Here is a 17,994-nt window from a genome sequence, read left to right on the forward strand (position 1 = left end):
CCATGCAAACTGCAGCGCTTGAGGGCTCGGGAAACCCCAGTGATGTTCCAATACCAGTCATGCCCTTGTGCTCAAATTGATTTTGCCTCACTCCCGTGCATTGATTTACTGAGTCTGCATGTAACCCCAATCACCCCCACCCCACCCCACCCCCCCACCCCGATGCTAGATATAACACTAGGAGGAATCTGACCTGGTGCTGTAGAAAGATTGGAGGAGGAGAGGGGGGCTGTCGAGCAAAAGAAGTAGCTTAGCACAATGCTTAATAGAAAGGAGACTAAATAAAAATGCAGGTTACAGCAGCTTGTCGTTGCCTGCTTGCCTTCATCACCAAGATACCTTTCTTTGTGATCCTTGATCGTTAGTTTCCAGGGTTTTAAATAATCATTCACAAAGGAGTCGACAAGTAGGTGTTGGAAGGCATAAAAGTTATTTTAAGTAGAATTATTTACTTTATTTTACAGCCAAAAACGTTTCACCAATGTAGTAAGTGATTTTGGTGCTCAGCAGTACAAGGTCTCTTTTCTCCTAAATGCTTATGAGAAATAAAAAACCTGGAGATGACTGTCTTTATTTGTGGGAGTAGACTTCAAAATACGTGCCAGAAATGGACAATTCGAGTGTCCTTTCTCCACATCAAATGCGAGCTGGAAGGGGGATTAAAAACCAACCACGTGGTAGATCTGGTTTTATACTTTGCAACCTCCAGCTCCATTTATGTTCTTTACCCTGCTCAGGGAAGATTAGCCTTTAGATGGATGTGTCTGAGGGATCACCTCAGGGGCAGATCTGCATGCAGAAACCCGTTTTTGTCATGGATGGAAGAGAGCTATGACCTAGCAGAGCGCTCCATCCGAGCGGCTCCCGGAGCACTGCAGGAGCTGCTGGGCGCTCCTGCACAGGAAGCTTTGTGAAGGCAACAGCTTGGAAGGGGAAGCTCTTCAGATCTTTCCCCCTTCTTCTCCTCCTCCCTGGCCTGTGAGTGATTCAGTGTCCCAAACCTTAACTTTTTGTTACCACCTTCCTCCTCTTAATCTCCTTAATCTTCAACACCTCCTCCTCTATCACTACCATCTTCTCCTCCATCTGTCTGCCTCCTAGATCTCTCTTGTTTGCTTGCTTTCCCCCTCCCTCTTCCACCTCCCTCCCTCTCTTTCTTCTTGCCTTTTCTCTTCTTTTCTTTTTTTCTTTTCTTTTCCTTTCTTTTCCTTTTTTTCCTCCTCTTCCCCTACACGTTGTTGTTGTTGTTAGAAAGGATTCTTGCACCCCCTGGTGCTCTTGCGTTTTGTGTGGTAGGAGAGGAGATTGTCTTCTTTCTCTCTCTCCCTCTGGTTGCTCATTATTCAGAGAGAGACACAGAGGGTGAGTGAGAGAGAGAGAGAGAGACGGATATCTCAGGTCATCTGCAGCTGCAGCAAACCAGTGAAGGAGAGAGAGAGAGGGAGAGGGAGAGAGAGAGAGGGGGGGGAAAGCAGGGAAAGATGGCGATCCTCCATTGCTGAGACCTGGCAAAGAGCACATGAGACTCACAAAACAACTTCCACAACAATAACAAGAAGAGCTAGGCAGAGAGGAAGAGGAGAGGAGGCAGCAGCAAGAGCAGCAGTGCCGGGACGCTCCTGTAAGTTCTTGCAATTAAAACCCATCTCCGGTTTGGCATTGGAGGGATCATCTCTCGTGTGTGTATGTATATATTGTTTGGTCTTTTCTGTCTCTCTTTTCTTTCCACCGCCTTCCTCTGAAATCCATTCATTCGGTCAACGGAGGAAGGAGGAAGAAAGAAAGGAAGAAAAAAAAAGAGAGGGGAGCGAGAGCGGGGTGTTTTGTTTGAGGGAGAAGTCTCTTGCATGGAGGAGGAGAAGAGGAGGAGGTGCTGGTGGTGGTGGTGGTGGTGGTGGGAGGAGGAGGAAGGCGGTTAATTAATTTTTTGTTGTTGCATTGGGGGGGGGGGGGGGGGGGATATGGGGAGATAAGTGAGATATCAGCCGAGCTTTCGGGGTGGGGGGTGCCCGAGAGGGTATGTGTGTGTGTGCGAGGTCTGGATGGTGCTGTGCGTGTGGACTTGGATCAGAGACGGGAGAGACACGGAGGAGAGAAAAGCTCCGTGCTGGCACGACCCAGGCAATCGGGTGACCTCTTTCTTCCCTTCTTTCTGTCTTCCTGTCTGTCTTTCTCTTTCTTTCTTTCTTTCTTTCTCTTTCTTTCTTTTTCTTTCGTTCTTTCTTTCTCTTTCTTTCTTTCCTTCTTTCTCTCTTTCTTTCTTCTCTTTCTTCTCTTTCTTTCTCCTGCCCCTCTTCCTCTCCTCTTTCTCCTCGTCCCCTCTCGCTGCCCTCCTCCTCGCCGCTGGCGAGGCTGGTCCCTCACCCCGGTGGTGGTGCCCCCACCGCGGCTCTCCAGGAGTTGGGATGCGGGGGTCCCCGGCGGCGTCGGGGCTGGGGGGCTGGTGGTGCCCACAGGAGGTTGCTTGGAGAAGGACAGCGTTCAGCTGGAGAGCAGGAGCCATTACACACGCTTGTGCTCTCCTTTGAGAGAAAGCGAGAAGGGAAGAAAGGAAGGGGAAGGAGCCCACTTCTTGCTCAGTTCCCCGATGTCCCTACCTTTAAACTAGGTGAGGGAGAAGGCGCTTTCTCCCTGCCCCTTTCTCAACCACCCGGACCAGCTTTCTCCCTATCTCTCCCCCTCTTTCCCTTTCTTTATCTCCCTGTCCTCCATTTGCAAGCTGTCTGCTTTGGTTCCAGTCCAGGCTCCACAACACAAAGCTTCTCCTCGCTCTCACATGCACACACACAGTCCACAGGCTCTTTATGTCTTCTGGAGTAACCTTCTTCTCCCCCCCGCCCCCGCTCCTCCTAGCATTGTGGTTTCTATTCTCCACACAGAGAGATCCTCCTGGAGCTTCATGTAGTTGTGATCTGATAGGATTTATCCCCCCTTACGTCCCCCATTTGGGGGAGAAAAAGGAAAAGTTTCCTTCGTTTTTCTGGTGTTTGGAAGGAGAAAGACCTTAAAGTTTGAGTGCTTTCTGCTGCTGCTTTTGTGTGTGTGCCTGTGGGGGTCTGTTTGTCTCATGAAGCTGCTTGCATGTCTAAGAGGAAGTGACTAGTTTGGCAGAGAGCTGTGATCTGAGTCAGGTAAGCCATGTCATGTTCTCTAGCTCCACCAGAAAATGGAGGAGAGAGAGAGTAGACAAAGCTGAGATGGGAAGTGCTTCTAACATCGTGGATGTCTCTCCATGTTTTGAAGCTTTGCTGGCAGTAGCTGGCTTAATCATGATTTTTCCCCCTAAGGTTTCCTTCAGTTTTTTGAATGTACAACATTGTGATGGGTCTTCTCTCTGACTTCATGCTATCAGGAAATGAGGATTGGAGGAAATTGCTCAGATTCTCCTTCACACAGAGAAACACATCCTCAGGCTTTTTTGCTCTTATGCTTTCATGTGGAGGTCACCTTTCTAGATATTTTTCTTTGATTAAAGACCACAGAATTTAGGAGGTTGATCAGTTGGCCAAGGAAATAGTGTATATATGCATATATTTATAGATTTTTTAAAGTATTTGGAACTAAGTGCATGCAGCTTGATGCTGCTGAGGTTCTTCCAGAGAACATCATGAAATGTCATTTTTTTTCTAGGTGATGATGGTGATGCCTGATTTTGGGGATTTTTAACATCTGATTTTCAAGAGCATTCCTTCTTTTGGATGTATTTTAAGTTAAGATGGAATATTTCTCCCCACTCACTAGGTTGCATTAAAGTGATACTGGGAAGCTTTTCGTAGGTTCCTCAGAGCATCATAACTATTATATAATTTATCTTGGAAAAAACAAAACTGTTTTCACAGCTGTCTTTTTGGTGTCATAAAATATTTTTTTTCTGAAAACCTATGGCAACATTCGTGTTGTCATTTTAATGTAATTATGGAACCCTAAGATCTTTAAAGTGAGATAGCAGTTGAACAGGAATTAGTGTGCTGGTTTTTAACCTGCCTTTTAATCGGAAATAATTTGAGTAGACTCAAAATGCACCTCACTCTTTTTCCCACCATCCTGAATTTGCACATCAGTTGCAGAGTAGATGCAGTTCCTCAAAAAATTCAAGCTGCATGCTAAAATGCATGAGGAGGATACCAGAGTGCAGTGCTACTGAGCTTGAAGGCACAGCTCCATAGAAGGGTATCAGTAATGTTCATGCATAGGTTATTCTGAAGAGTGTAAGAAGTAATGTGTTACATATGGGAGGTGTAAGTGGCAGATAGGGGGCTAGTGAATCTGAATTGGAACACACACCCAGAATGTGCAAAAAGAATAGAAGGATTTGTGAATTGCAATGAGTAGCGATGAACTTGAATTCCAGCTTCTACAAGGTTAAAATCCATGCCCTTGTTTTATTTTTGCTGTGGAAGAAATTATTTAGTATGTAATCTAATATACTTGGGAAGGATATTGCATTATCAACTGCGCATTTCTTAAGTTCTGGTTACTGATATGTCACCCAAATTACTGAGATACTGTGGTTGTCTCCATCTTTCAGAAGTGGGCCATGGAACACGCCATTTCAGGTATGTTTAGTCTTACGTCTTTACAAAGTAAAGAGGGAGGTTAACTGGTTTTTTTCCCCTGAGGTGATGTTCTTTCATGCACTTTGCAGTCGCTGTATAGGTCTAAATCAGCAGCCACCAAGGAATCTGACAAAGCCCCCCACTGGCCTTTGCTTGTTTTAGTCAGATCCTAAATATCCATTCCCTGTATAAGACAACTGTACGCAGTCTTCTGAAGTTTCTGCTTGTATTTCATAGTTCAGAATTTTGAATCTACTTCTTAAGAGGTCAACTCAGTGCTTGCCCTGTAGTGTGCCATACAGGTACATTGCTCTTGAATTTGGCATATGCAATCCAAGAATGAGTTTGAGATTTAAGCTGAGGATCTTTATGGGAAGGCCTTCTACCGCTCTCCTGTCATGACAGACACCCTAGAAGACCAAATATTGCAATAGTTTGAGCTGGAGTGAGAGCAGTGTTATGTCTATGGAGGGTGTCTTCCCTATGAGATCTGTTTTATGAGACTAAAATCCCTTTAGAGATAATACTCTTGTTATTAAATATTTCTTGCTGTAGTTCTGCCCAGACAGACTGAAGTTCACCTTGCTGATAAAATACTACCTGAGGGACTTCTTCTGTTTTTAACAACAAAACAAATTTAAAAAAAAAAACCAAAAATCCCAAAACAAACCCACAACAGCCGTTTTAAAGGACCTCTAGGAAGACAATCTTAATTCATGAGATGGTGGTGACTTGAATATTTCTTGTAATCAAGAACAAATTTCTTCATTTGGACAATGGCTTTCATTTGATTCTGGTTTGTGGGCACCCAGAGCTTTCTCATGGTGCAAGCTCTAACAGAAACTGCATTCACAGCTTATTCTTCCGTATAGAAATTTGGTTTTTTTACTTGCTTTCTCAACCCCGTTAGACATAGCCTATGAAACACTGCTTTTAAAATGTTTAAACAATTATTTGATTTCCTTACATGTTTTTACTAGATTCATAATGGATTACATTTTTGAGGTTTAAAATGTCATTTTAGAATTTCCTTCCATAATCTTGAAAAATTATTTTGATACAAGAGAAAACTAAAAATATGTTGTGTATGCATAGACTGTGAAGTGTATGAGTATATAGTTGGATGCTGGAAATGTAGAAGAACTGCAGGTAGAAGTGGAAAGAAAAGATTATAATTTCAATTTAGTAAGTTTATAACAAATTCTTCAGTATTGTGAACTTTGACTTAAAGGAGAATTGATTTTTATGAAGACATGAATGATTGGAAAGAGAGTTGGTATGTAGATAAGTATTGGAGAACTGTGTTCAACAGAGATGCCTGGACATCTAGCAGATGTTGCTGTCGGCCCCAAGGAATGGACAAGTTTAATTTTAGCCTTAAAAAGGAAATGGGAAGAACTAAAGTCTTATAATAGTACAACTTACAGTTTGATGAAGGTTGCTTCAGAAAAGCCCAAAGATCTCTTGAAATTTGGAACTCACAGAAACAAGTGTAAATTGAGTGTTTCCTATTGAGTTTTCCTGTTATGCCAAACAACATGGGTACAGTTACAATATACATTGAGATTGCACCAGTTTGCTGTAACACTTTCTCTGCATGGTGTTGTGGATAATTTCTTAAATTGAGCAGAAGAATACAGCTTTGTAGTAAGAAACTGCAGAAAAAAGGACTTGAAAGTGTGAAACTGGTGAAAAGCAGTGTAGTATTAACTAACATTGCCTTGTTATGAAGCTATCACTAACCAGACGTAGGGACAAAACCTGTAGTATCCAAGAACCCATAGTGAAATACTGAGAAGAATGATTTGGAGAAGCATACTGAGAGAGGAAGGAGATCCTGTTTTGACAGATCAGGAAAGGTCTATGAAGGCAAATATGTCTTTGTGCCTTTTCACATACTTTACTTCCTTATCCTTTGTTATACTTCCAGTCCACTGTAGTAGAAAAATAATGTAAATGCTCTCTTCACAGGTATATCTCTATTTTGAAATGAAATAATATGTTTTGTGAACTTGTTCTGGATGAGAATGGTCTGCTAGTGCCGTAACTGTATGATTTGCTTAACTTCCATACTTGATCGAGATGTGATCAAGTATAAACTTCTGATTGCTGGTTTCAGTAAAAATGTTGAACTTCGTCAGTCTAAATGCTTGCTTGCTTTTCAAACAGTAGCTTCATTCTAGAGTAATCAAGCAATCTGTCCAAAAGGGTTTGTTTAATGGAAAACTTTCAGGTAGTGTTATAAATGTGATAGGGGCCCATAGGAGGTGAGCAGGACATCTGTGAAGTGTTAATTGTGGAGGGGATGAGAAATGCCACCTTGCTCTTCAGAGACTGAGAATAATTTTGAAGGGAAGAAAAGGAGTATGAGGAAAGTGAAGGCTGCTTAGGCGTCTGCTAACCTCTCAGAGAGAGGAACTCAAAATTGTTTAATCAAGAGGTGCTGGAGAAGGTGGTGTGATGCAAGTCTTCAGCTGCTGGCAGAGACACAGTTAACATTGTAAACGGTTGAACTTCAGCATGGCACTTCTCCAAATGAGTTGACTGTTGAAAATAAAATGTTCCAGAAGAACTGGGAGAACAGGAAAGAAGTTAAAATAGCATGGTTTGTATGCCAGTGCTGAAAGAAGAAAAGGGGGGAGGAAGGGAGATAGCTCAACTTATGATAATTATCTTGTTGGTTGTAGTGAAAAGGCTTTAGTAGAAGTTTCCAAATGGGGGGACTAGATTTAACAGAATGCAGTCTTCATTTGTGTCCTGAGTTTTGGAAGTATTCTGCTTTCAGCTTGTGTTTGGGAAGTTGAACACATGGGTAAATAAAAAGTCATATGAGATTGTTTTGGGGTTTGTTCCGTTTTGTTCTTCTAACTTTAAGAACAATACCAAAGATCTAAAGTCTGCCCCTCTCAAGTTTTATGAAGCTGTGCCAGATGTTGCAGTACAAACAGAACTCTGAAGGGGTTTGAGATGGGAAAGGGGTCTTTGTGTCTGATGTCTTATGTACAATTTTAATTTTTCCTGTGTTCCCTTCAGGAGTTTCAGATCGTGGTGCAGTTGCTTTGTTCAGCTTGAGGCAATACATGTTGCTGCAGTAACTCAAAATATCCTTGCCTAATCACTACCTGAAGGAACTTTTCTTTAAGCAGTGTTTGGAAAACGGGTTGTGATTTCTCTGTAGTCATTTCTGAGACACATTGGTTATCAGAACATCAGCCCCAGACCTAGCAACAGTGCTATACTTTTTATTTTCCCCTGATCTAAAAGCCTTTTCGGTTTTGGCTAGTCTTTGCAATATAATTACAGACCTCCACAGCTGCTGTCAAGGGGGAATGCAATAGGTTTGTGGCTTGGGCAGCTTTTTGGGTAGAAGATGGTAAGGTCCCTCAAGAAAAACAATCAGTTTACATTTATTTGGTAATGTAGAGAAGATGGAAATGAGACATCTCAGGGTGTGCAGTCACTATTCTTGAGTGGAGTCAATTCCAGTCTCTTTAAGAATAGATGTTTAATAATGTCAGCATAAAGAGCTGTAGGCACAGCATCAATGTCGTGAGTGATTAGGAAGGACTTACTGAGAGCTTATCGGGGTAGCAATCATTGCAAGGCCAGTGTGTTGAGGACAAATAATTCTGAGAAAACACTTGATTCACTGGACTACCTCTGTTAGTTTTGAGCTAGTAAAATTAAGAATTCAGTTGTTGAACTGTGTTGCTTGTTACTTCATGGTGGAAGATAAACCAGTCTAATTTGGATTATGCAGAAAATTGAAGAGTTATTTCATGCCTTTGGGAGAAGAAGTTGAGTGCTTGCATTGTGTGCCTGTGTTTTTTCTTCTCAATGCCAGGAATACGCAATTAGTAATTTGCTAGTCATTTAGATAATGGGTGGTCAGCAGCACTGGACGGTGTATTCACAGAACTTGCTACAGGTACATGCTGTATGCTGACCTGAAGATTAAGAAGTGAGATGTTCAGCGATGGCATTACTGTTGCTATTAAAAAGCTCTGGAAAGAGGCCTGAGAACCCCAGCTGTTATCATGGTGGAGGAAGTCAGGCCTTCAAAGGATACAAGGATTAGAGTGTCAGGAAAAGCAAATGGTAGCATCAGCACAAGTAGAAAATAGGCAGAGCTATTCAGCAAACAGAAAAGTAGGCTAAGGCATGCCATAATTATGTGTAGTGGAAACTTGCTGCTAATAGAGCAGTTGCGTGGGGTAGAGGCAGGAGAATGATTTTTCAAGGCAAAACAAAGCAGACATTGCAGAGAACTGTATAGGAAGACTGAGGATTCAGTGTACTCGTGATAATGTGAAAGAGAAGATTTTGTTTTGAAAGAGGCTAAAAATGGAATCTTCTGATGTACATGTGGTCACTGTTTCCGTGGCCTTGTAGGACAATAGGGGCTTCTTTGCACTGCCCAAATGAGCAAACTCTTCCTTCCCGCTTGCAACTCTCAAGGTTCAAATAGTGCTGCTTCAGGGTAGTGTCAGTGGTTGTGGAAAGAAGGCATCACAGGATATTCCTTTTGGGAAGAAGATGGGTCATATTGGATTGGACTGTTGTCATGCAAATGTATTCGAAATACAACAGCTACTTATCACTGGAGCCAGGCAAACACATTCCTCCCACACACTGTCCCTAGACCTCTCATTGCTGACAAAGAAAAGAGCAGAACGGGTAAATGTGACACACAGAACCTGTGCTCCAGCAGCCCATATTTTGAGTTTTCTCCTTATTTATCAAATAAACAGGGTAGCTAAGGGAAGACTACATGTGCTGGAAGATTTTGACCCAACATGAGCGTGACATGCAGGGTGGTGCATTACCTTCTAATGACTTTGACTTCCTGAAGACTTTAATTTAGTGTCTAGCTGGGAAAGGGATCATTGATAAAGGCTTTGCTGTGGTCTGAACACCAGAATTCAACTGTCTGATGCTGAAAAGTGTGGTTTCTTTCCTTTCTGCCTCCCTCTTAAATTGTCAGCTCAAATAGGTCCTAGGTCAGAAGTTCTAGAGGGATTGGTGAAGGTGTCTTATGTTGATGTTGGTTGTTTAACAACTTCTTTGTCCTTTCCTTTTTTTAAAGAAGAAAAAAAAAAAATTAAAACAACATGGACACTCCAGTCTGGGCTAAACCTGTGGGACAGCTTGGAGGAGTCCTGGTCTTGACATGGATGCAGTGAATCAGGCATGAGTGTTCACCTCTTGAGCAAACTGCTTCTAGAGAGGATTTAGAGAGGCCCCTAAATATTTATTTATTTTAGCTCAGACTTGGATTCTTCAATTCCAGTCAGACTTGGCTAGATCTGTGGACATGTGGCTCTTTGTAATGGGGTTTTAAGCTTCTTTGACCAAACACCGAGGAGACCAAAGAATTAGTGTCCAGCCCTTGAAATCTTGCTCTTAATTTTTTTGATTCTTTCAAACCATCCTTCCCACTACCCAGTAAAATAGTCATAATTAGGGTTTAACAGGAATTAATTGTAAATTAAGACCTTGGTGCTGGATTCTATTGCTGTGTGTTGAAACAAACCAGTAAGTAGATAAGAAAAGCAAAATCTTCTTTTGGGAGTGGTTCTGGTGTGAAACTGGAGCAGACTTGCTCTGCTGTTGGCAAGATCTTGAAAGATGGGAACTAGAATTAACCTGCCACTTTATTTCTATGTCACTGCTGTCATTCTGACTGATCATGTGTTCTCAGGTGTTGCTGCCTGTGGTGAGTATGGAAGAAGAGACAAACTATATATGTGGTATCCAATTAGTTTAGTTGGTAATACAGCAAAATTTGGAAGTCAGTGGCCTTAAGGAGTCATATTGTTGTGTGTTTTGTGACAAGTGGTACTGACATAAAAATAAATAAATACCAATATGAACAAATCTGGCATGATTTTTCTCTTTATTTGACTGGAACCTCTTATCTTGCATTTCAGTTTTTCCCTTTCTTGTCTACGTCTGGGTGGTTGCCTGCAGGATATAGGACCTTCATCACTGGTGGGCTCCGAAACTGTGCTTCTATCATGCTCAGCTAAATACCCTGACAAGTGTAAAAATGTTAACAAATGGCTGGTGGAAAATTCAGAGCAGCCAGACAGCCCTTGGCCTGGATAATTAGCTTCTTGACTGCTGAATTGTTCCTGCCCTCTATAGCTGTGGCTTGCAGCCCTGCAAGAAGGGGTTTGGGTTCCTCGCCAGGTTTGCATCCCAGGAGTTGAATTCATGTAACGTGAAGTCAGTGTGGACCGATTCATTTTGGTCTAAATGACCTTTTATCTTCATCAGGGGAGGGCAGTGGGGAGAAAGCATATCAGCTTTCAGCTATGTCAGGTTGTGTAGAGGTCAAGTTCTCATGTCTGTGATCAAGCATATGGTGTGAAACAGCCCAGTGTGTGATAGCACCAGGACCTGGGGAGAGGAGGGCTTTGTCAGGCCTTCTGGAGGTAAATGTGACTGAAGGCCATGTTGTGAATCAGCATATATGATGGCTTTCAGCTTGGGGTTTGCAGAATTTGTGTATTTAACCCTCTGGTGGTGCTGGCTCCTGGTGTGTTTTCACCATGGTAGGTTCAGAAGAAGCTGTTGTTTCTCAAGAACATGCAGATTGCTCCTGTGCATGTGTGAGACCTTCTGAAATCCCTGGCTCCAAGGCCATAACTGCATTACTCACTGGAGCTGCTGAGTGAGTCAATATATATGGGTCTCTCAGCTGCATGAATAAATGAGTAAACCTGAATTATTTTTAAATGATCCGATTACAGAGGTGATAACATACTACAATGAGTTTTCCATTCCACACCCTCTAGAAATGTGTTGCTCTTTTTCCACTGTGTAGCAGAGGTGAGAGGGGGATACAAGATTTTCAGTATGTTGCTTTCCCAAGGAACCACATAAAAACTGCTGAAGTTGCACTCAGAAAATGTCTTTCAGACCAAAAACCTTGAGTTAGAAGTTGCTTGGCAAAATGACAGACAGGTTGACCAAAGGTTGCATGTGGTGTGCTCTAGCAAAACAAACATGAAATGCTTGTTGCCCTCTGTGGTTCTTCAGTGCTTCCACAGGTTCACCCACGCTACTTCAGTGGTGTAGAGGAATATAATTTGCTTGCTGGTATTCTGGTCTTATCTCTGAAGATATTTATTTTAAGAATTCATGTCTACATAGGTTTGTTAATACTGTACTGTAATATCAGATGGGCTGCTGAGACCTCAAGGGGGTGAAGTATCTATTTTTAGTGTGTTTGAAGGGTAGATGATGTTTCAGGTTGTGGAATGACTTTCTGGGGAGCCTGTCACCATATACTGAAGTTTTGTATGTCATGGCAGTGAAGGCCAGTCATATGATGATGAGTTAGTAACTTAAGTGGGACATAAAAAAAATGCTGCTGTTTGGGGAATTTTTAAAGATAGATGGAGCTAAAATGCCACACAGTCTGTTCTCATGCTTGTTTCCTTGATGTGCTGAAGACATCTAATCCTCTTCACAGGTGAAATAAACAGTCTGCTTATGAGCTGAAGGCAATGCCTGCTGATCTGTTGACATCCAGATTGGAGGGTTAGTCATGTCTGAGTAAGAATTTTAGTAATGGGTGACCAAAAGATGTTTTAGTTGCCCATGTGGTGTGAAGAAGATGGTTTGTGATCTTCCGCATCAGAAGTTTTTCACATGTGGAAGGCTGGATAATAGTAGTGCTGTTGTATTTAAACATATTTGACACCCCAGCCTGCAGAGATTTGGAGCTTTAGGTTGAGAAGACTGCCTCAGACAAATGCGTGCATGCTCCAGTCTGAACAGTGAATCCAGCCTTGCTTTGGAAGCTCTGCACTGTAGTGGTAGCCACAAAGAACAGATTTTAATGATTTATTATGGTTAGATTTTATGTGAATTGGCTTCCTATTTTCTTTGGAAGGCAGTAAAACTGCAACTTTTACAGGATTCTTCATACATTCCTGGGATTTTGTTTTGTGTGCAGGCATGTATGCTTTATTTTTTTGTTTAATAAATCCTCACTGCCACTGTTAGGAAACTTAACGAAGGCTTTGTAATAGGTCAGACCTCAGATACCATTGCGTTTTCTTGTTACTGCAGTACATTTGGCAGATAATAGAAGATGGAGGCTGAAGCCCTTATACTGTGTAAAAGCTTATTCATGTGAATAGTGACTGTGATCTGATTTCGAATTTTACTGCAGCTACTAGCTGCATGGACTAATCATTGTGTTGTTTTCAAGGAGGTGTTTGGAAATTACATCTTGAATAGAAGATGCCCTTTGCTTTCAACAGCTACCACCTACGTACATGAGATGTTCATTTGTGGTTGCATGTGAGGGCATGGTTGTAGCTGATTTGCAAGAGCCTATGGGAGCTTATGCATTAGATAATTCTTTCACTTTCATTCATTTGCTTCTTTTTTTCATTCTCTTTGTCTTTTGACAGGGGGATCATCTATGTTATAAATACTCAACTTTGACTTCAATTGATGCTGGGATGTCCCTGAAATATGCTTTCTTAGGGGTTTTGAGTGTTCCAGTGAGAGCATTCATGTTGCTATGCTGTTTGTAGATTTTGTTCATGCATTCTGGAGTCCCATTACTAACTGGTGTTTTCAGAAGCCATGGTTTTTCACACTTTTTTAAAAAAAAAATATTAAGGGATTGGTTTGAATAGACACTAATATGGTAATTGCCTGTTCAAGACAGGTCCTCTGGATCAGGGAAATGGCAGCTTAGGCCCTTTTACGATGACAGGAGCATGTACCTTTGCATATGTGTACATAATACTAGTTGCTATCCATGTGGTTTATACTGCTATGGTAGTTCATCTGGCAGATCATTTAAATATTTACTCGAAAAGATCTTATTCTCTGTTGGTGTGAAGCAGCATTTCCAGTTATTTTTAGGTCATTTTCATCTTAGCAACCCTGTTGGAGATAAACCAGACACAAGTGCTGTAAACTGGCCCTGAATTTTGGTAGAAATTAATAAAATAAAGTTTAGTGATTTGATCCCAAGGGGAGAACAGACCATCTGGTTAACAGAAGGTTAGGCCAAGTAATGCAGTGCTGAGAGTGCCACAACCAACCCAGAATATCTGGTAGCATGTCCAGTTGCTGAATGTATTAAGCATTGAAATGGTGCTTTCAGATCTGCAGAGCCAGCAGTTCTGTTACCACTGCTGTGACGCAGGAGATAATTCTGTTGGGCAAGCATCAGCATGGGGGTGGATCTACAGTACAGGATGTGTAATGTCAACATGAAGCATGGGAGCTGGCAGTAAGAAGGAAAGCAGCCATTTCATGCCAGTGCGGGAAGCCTAAATAGATTTTCCTTCTCTGCATCTTGCCCTTTTATTCTGCTTTCATACTTGGTATTAAATGATTACCTTCTGCTTTGTCATCTGAAAACTTCAGCCCAGCAGGGTTTAATTTCTTTCTGGTTTTGAACATGTTTGTTTTTTTTAAACAAGTGAAGTGCACTCCAAAAGCATGTCTGATGGATTATAAAAAGGGCTGGGGGGAGGCTGAAGGGCTAAGCAGATCTGGAGAAAGAAGAGTTCAGTCATGTGAAAGTCCTGAGCTTCAGATGAAGTTTCATTGTAGATCCTTTTGGCTTTAGTGCAGAGACAGTTTGTTCAAAAGCTGTAACCATTTGAGAACATCGTACTGCAGCTGCGAAATGCAGAAAGGTATGAAATACTGCAAGTGATACTGTGTAGACTTTGAAACTGTAATTACTAAGAAACTGTAGAAAGCTACTGTAATTGTTTCTGCTTTCTTTTTAGCAGGTATGTCCTATTAGAATTTCTTTTTTGTATTTGGTTAAAGCTAGTGGCAAATTACTGTGGCATCACTTTTAAAGAGCCAAATACTGTTATATGATTGTCTAAATCTGCATAAAAATAATTTCTAAATAAGCTTGCTAAGCATTCTGTGGACTCCAAAATCTTGTAATAAGTCTTCTGTCAGCTCAGTCTCAGACTGGTCAACTGGTTTGGGTTTTTTTCTTCTTGGTTTTTTTTCCCCCAAAACATTTGGAGATACCTTCCTGTAGCTGCAGCCTGAGCTCTAGAATACCAGTTCGCTTCCTGATGGGCAGGGGAGAGCTAAACTTCATAATCAGAGCTCTCATGGTTTCTATTGCCTGTTCAGTGGGATTTTCAAAGAATATTACGTCTCCACTTGAATGAATCCTTGTCTTACATGCTGTTCTGTGGTAGCCCTGCAAAGGTATGACTTTCTTCGTATGTTCCCAAGAACTGGATTGGGAGTACTCAACCCACAGGTATGTTTTCCCAGTTGCAATTTGTTGACGGGAGAAGGGGATGCATATAAAAGTGGCTTGTGTGTGAAGACTGTTTTTTCTGTTCTGCAGTAACTTCACCCTTGCACGGTCCTCCTTGCTCCATTGGCCCCACTCAGGACATTTTTTGGCTGGTACTTCTACATAGGGCACTCGAAAAGAAATGGTACTGAGGAATTAAATGAAACTTGAACACCATCTCTCACGGCAGAACTTTTTCTAGGTTCCATAGGTAACTCCATGTTTCGGTAGCTATTTCAGCATGAGAAGTATTAAAGATGCAGGCAAATCAAGAGGCTTTTTCTAAGGTATGGTTGCTCTGTTGTGTCCATCCATGTAATTACCTTTGTAGGTTTAATTTTCTAGTAGCTGGTAATTTTGTGGGCTTTCTGGTGGTGTTGAACATTGTTTAGAACTCACTGGAGAACATTGATGAGAAGTGTTCATTCATACGCAAATGAATAATGCTTCTAGATTTTGTCTGCACCTTTTCTTATAGAACATCTTTATACAGCCAAGAAAATACATTGTCCTTGACTTTTTCATACCGAAAAAGGTGCTACTTGCTGAAGATAGTTTATTATAAATAACTACTAAGATGATAATCTCACCACAGCATGCTTGGCAGTCTTCCACTGAGTTAGCCTGTTTCAGCGAGGAGCTGTCGCTTAAGATACAAAGCAATCTGCAGGGACATATGATCACACACACTGACTGTTTTCTCTGTCATCATGGATGCCTCATAATTTCCTGTGTCTGATAATTACGAACTGGAATTATTATCTGGTAGACCAGCAGGATCTAGCACCAGAAAGATGGACTTCAGTTCCTGTCTCATAAATATCAGGCTACAGAGAAGTTCTCAGTTATGGAGGCACTAGTGGGAGAATGTCTGTTGGACATGGTTGTGGATATTTTTTGGGGGTGTTTTGTTTGTTTTATTTTTGATGTCTCAAGGATAGACCTGAGATACTAGGGAAACAGCACGCGTTCCTATTAGAAATAGTGGAGAAACATAAGCCTACCACTGGCAATGGTGTACAGAGGATTTTTTGGTGTTGACTTTGTTTGGGTAAATAATGACTTCAAGATCTCTGAATATTTTGTTTTGTAGAAATATTGTCCAAGAGAAGGACTGTGATAAAGAGGTAAGAGGCTGTACCCATTTTTCTGAGGGTATTAGAAACCTAATATTAATACCCATGTATGCTTAGTGCCAAGATTTGACTGTAGTCATATGGTGATTTTTCTGAGTTTGGAAAGTTGATAATGGTTTGTGGTACGTGGCTGTTGAGTTACCATGTTATTGCAACAGTGACTGTTGATTGCAAACTTCTTTTCAAATGTTTGTGTTTTATTTGTTTAGAAACAATGTGATCAGGCTACCTCTACTGCTTTGTTAACAGTATAATATGAATCAAATGTTTCTAACCTCGGTGTTAACTCGTGGATTCTATTCCTTGGTGCCTGATGCTTCTCAGAGTCCTAACAACTTTTATTTTGAGCCTGAGCATCTATGGCTGCTTAAAAGTATGAAGTGTGGTATTTAGTGGAAGCAATTGTTAAGATTGAGATGGAACAAGTGAAGTTATCAACAATGATTTTAGATTTTTTTTCTCCCTGGTATGACAGGTCGTGTTAAATCATATACATATCTCAACAAGATCGAGGGGAAAATTGGAGGTGAATTTAGTCAGACACTGACTTGCAAGCCTTAATATCAGTCCTTTTCTCAAACCTTACAAGTGTTTGAGAGTCAACATGGAGTTGACTATCACATGGGAAGTAATTTGCCATCCTCTGAAAGGAAAGCATGCAAGGAGGCAGAGGGATGGCAGCTCTTATCTAGTGATGGTATCCCCACAAGCTCTACAAAGGCAAATTCCTGGGTTCTTTGTTGAAATTGTGGAAGTAGATTAATGATGGGATGGGTTCTGCTCACAGATTAGATGAAGAAATATTTGGAACCGGTTCCTGATGTTCAATGACCCATGCATGATTGTGGAGTGTTCTTCATCTCTTAACAGCTGACCTACATGCCTTTACATGCTGGGATGGCTGTTCAGAGTCTGTCATGTCCAGAAGTCGCCTAACTTGAGTGACCTTGTGGCTTTAAAGAAAATCCTGTGGAACTGTTAGTTTCAACTTTACGGAAGGACACATTCTGAAGAGCTAGTTCATTAAGCAAGCTTTGAAGGCTGTGCTCTGCAGAGCAGCTTCCTGTTATTTGGTTAATGGTTGACCTAGTTCTATTGCCATATGCCTCCTGGAACACATTCTAATATAAAATATGTGCTAAAGCAAGACTGGGATAATAGAAGGAAACTCAAAGCCTTTATGAAACAGAAATCATATAATGCTGTTGCATTTTGGAAGGTATTGTGGTTACTAAAAATGGCAATATCTTCATGAAACTATTGATTCTGATTGCAAACTGAGGAGTGTTAATCAGACCCATTTATGTATTTTATAACTGCCCTTGTACAAAGGGGTTGTATCATTAATTCTCCATGCTCCATATGTGAAGCTAAAGTTAGGGAGTTAAGCACTCAGAGTGCTGTTATAGCTGTGAGGAAAGATTAGATTAGATTTGGCTAAAGGGAGGAGGATTTTTCCCCATGATAGGTGTTTTTTTCATTGCAAACCATGGATTAGCAAATTTTTTTCCCTCTTTAAATCCTGGCTAGAAGCCAGAAATGAGGATTCAAGCTTTTACCTGCTATCAGAGATGACACAGCATGCATACTTACACTTAGACAAAAATATAAGAAATTTGGAGGTACTACATGAAGTTCAACCTCCAGCCTGAATCAGTACTTTCTGACAGGCTGAAGTTCTGGAGAACCTGTAAGCTGTGTTTTCTAGTTAGTTTGATTTTCTGCCATAGGAAAAGGAAGGGTGTGCAGTAACAATTGTTTTCATAGGTAATGTCCATTATGGTAGAACAGGGGGAAGGGAAAATTAAAGCCATCCTTCTTAACCTTTTGAGAGCTCCTGACTCTTATCAGTAGATGTGGTGATTTATTATTATTCTGTCGGTGTGGGAGACTGAACTGCTTACCAGACATACTGCTTTGCATATTCATATAACTTGGCAGTGGCTAACATATGTCTCTTCAGTTGCAGATGGCTTGCAAGCAGTCCAGG

At 41.3% G+C, this 17,994-nt stretch overlaps 1 protein-coding gene across 4 annotated transcripts in view; it reads left to right on the top strand.

The window, feature by feature from the left end:
• Positions 1–793: 793 nt before the first annotated feature.
• ZNF462 (zinc finger protein 462) overlaps positions 794–17,994 on the top strand; it is a 93,999-nt gene continuing 76,798 nt past the window's right edge. For 2 of the 4 annotated variants that reach the window (XM_056324177.1, XM_056324180.1), the window contains exon 1: positions 795–1,621. The gene's annotated coding sequence lies outside the window, so the exon portion shown is untranslated. Of the gene's footprint in view, positions 1,622–17,994 lie in introns of all 4 variants that reach the window. The other 2 variants (XM_056324183.1, XM_056324181.1) reach the window with 2 other exon arrangements.

Source organism: Falco biarmicus, chromosome Z (assembly GCF_023638135.1).
Source record: "Falco biarmicus isolate bFalBia1 chromosome Z, bFalBia1.pri, whole genome shotgun sequence".
Lineage (NCBI taxonomy): Eukaryota > Metazoa > Chordata > Aves > Falconiformes > Falconidae > Falco > Falco biarmicus.